Below are 2500 nucleotides of genomic sequence, written 5' to 3'. Positions count from 1 at the left end.
AGGCAACCAAAAACACGTAAATGGCCAACAGATGGCTTGCGGCCATGCCAAGCCTCATATGGAGTGACAACCTGTAATGCTTTGGTGGGACACCTGTTTAGTACATAAGTGGCACACATGACAGCCTCAAGCCAAAAACCATGTGGTAGACTTTGACTCTTAACCATACATCTTGCCATTTCCATGAGAGACCTGTTTTTTCTCTCAGCCACACCATTTTGCTGTGGTGTATACGGCACTGTACATTGGTGTTTTATCCCACGCTCAGCCAGAAATGCATTAAATTCTGAAGACATATACTCCCCCCCTCGATCTGAACGGAGAGTGCCCATCTTACTTTCTGACACATTTTCAGCCATAACCAAAAACTGTTTGAAGTACAAAAACACTTCGGACTTTGCCTTCAAAGGATATACCCATGCATGCCTGGTAAAATCATCAATGAAAGTCACGAAGTAAAGGTAGTTTCCAAATGATGGAGTTTGCATGGGACCACAAACATCACTGTGAATAAGCTGCAATCTGCGTTCAGCTCTCACTGATCCATCTTTGGGAAAGGAAGCACGCTGCATTTTACCCAATATGCAGCCCTCACAAACATGCTTGACAGGTGCCTCAAGCTTAGGCAAAGAAGACACCATTTCAGATTTCTGCAGGCGCAGCAAACTTGCAAAATTCAGATGACCAAAACGTGCATGCCACAGTTTTGCATCTGAAATAGCCTGCGTATCCATAATAGCACATGCTGAATCCTCTACACATTTGCCATCCATATTGAGCTTATACAGCCCTCGACATAGTGAACCAGATGCTACAATGATGTCACCACAAGAGAGATCATGAACAGTACATCTGTCATCCACAAATTTTACAACCAAACCTGTTTTGGCAAATGCGGAGACTGACAGCAGATTCTTTTTGATCCCTGGCACATACAATGCATCAAAAAGTGTAAAGGTGTTGCCATTTGCAACATTCAGCACAATCTGTCCAACTCCTTCAACGGGATAAGAGGAGTTATTGGCACAAGTGACAGTATTCCCTGTGGGAGCAGACTCAAGGAAAGTGAATAAACTGCGCTGCGAGGTGATATGCTTAGTGGCACCACTGTCAAAGTACCATACATGTGAATCTACTGCAGACATACATGTGTCATGCAAAGATGGGTCATAACTGCACTGCGCATTGAATGCCCATTCTGTATCTAGCACAACATTAGCAGATTCATTGTTAGAAGGAGAGGCATCTGCAACAGCCATACCAGCCTCTTTCTTCTTAGCCTCTTTCGCAGCCAGCTTAGGACACGCTTTGATGACATGATCATTTCCCTTACAGTACTTGCAAAATGTCTTCTGTTTGTCACCCTTCTTCTCATCTTTGTCTTCCTTCTTTGGTTGCGCAGCATTTGCAGATTTTTGCTTACTAGAAGAAAAGCCAGCTTTACCTTTCCCGCTTCTCTGACTAGCAACGAAAGCTTGATCTGCGACACGCATAATATTCCTGTTTTGCCTTGACTGGTCTTCTTGCAGCAAAACAGAAACTAACTCCTCAAATGATAAGGCATTGGGATTGCCTTTCATCATCAAGCGAAGAGTGGAAGCAAAACCCTGATAAGAATCTGGTAGACCATTCAAAACAGTCTGCACAAGTGAACTGTCTGACAGGATTTCATCTGCAGAAATGAGCTGCTCTTTGAAATCCTTGATCTTTGTCAAAAAGCTATCCATAGAATCACCTTCGTTCATATGCTCACTCTCCAACTGTTTTCGGAGATAAGTAACACGAGCCTCATTTCTTGCCTGATACAATGTGGCAAGTACATCCCAAGCATCCTTAGAAGTCCTGCAGGAGCGAATATGTGGGATAATGGTACGTTTGACAGACAGCGCAATCAAGGCATGAGCCTGCGCATCTCTACCATCCCAACGAATCTGCTCTGCTGAAAGTGGTGGTTCTCGAACAGCTGCTACAGCACTTGTGCCTGCACCATCATCAACAGTACCTGTTTCTGATGTGTTTGCAGCATTCCCAGCCACAATAGGACGTGCATCAATACCCTGCACAATGTTCCATAACCCCTTTGCTACCAATACATGTCACATCATATATGCCCACAATGGATAGTTGGTGCCATCCAACTTATCCTCAGCAGCCAACATGCGGAATACATCATTGTTGTCAGCCATGGCCAATGACTGTACTACTAGATGTAAATGCTGTCTGTAAGAGGTAAACCTGTATAAAATCGACCTGTGCTATGTAGCACAGCCCAAAACAGACGAATGGGCACCTGTCCTGCAGATTTTAATCTTGACAGAAAATCTGCACAGTAGGACGATTTTGCCTGCGCAGTACTTGGAATGCAAAAACGGAGGGCGAAATGACTTCAGATCAAAATTCTGAAACGACCGAGCCCTACGGGTTCTCCCACGGCATATACTAACCTGCAGACGCTCGTGAAACCTCGTTGCAATCGGAGGAGATGAAGCGGCAGGTGCCG

This window comes from Cibotium barometz, chromosome 30 (assembly GCF_041138505.1).
Source record: "Cibotium barometz isolate CiBa-2024 chromosome 30, ASM4113850v1, whole genome shotgun sequence".
In the NCBI taxonomy this organism is placed as follows: Eukaryota; Viridiplantae; Streptophyta; class Polypodiopsida; order Cyatheales; family Cibotiaceae; genus Cibotium; species Cibotium barometz.
This window is presented reverse-complemented; position numbering follows the sequence as displayed.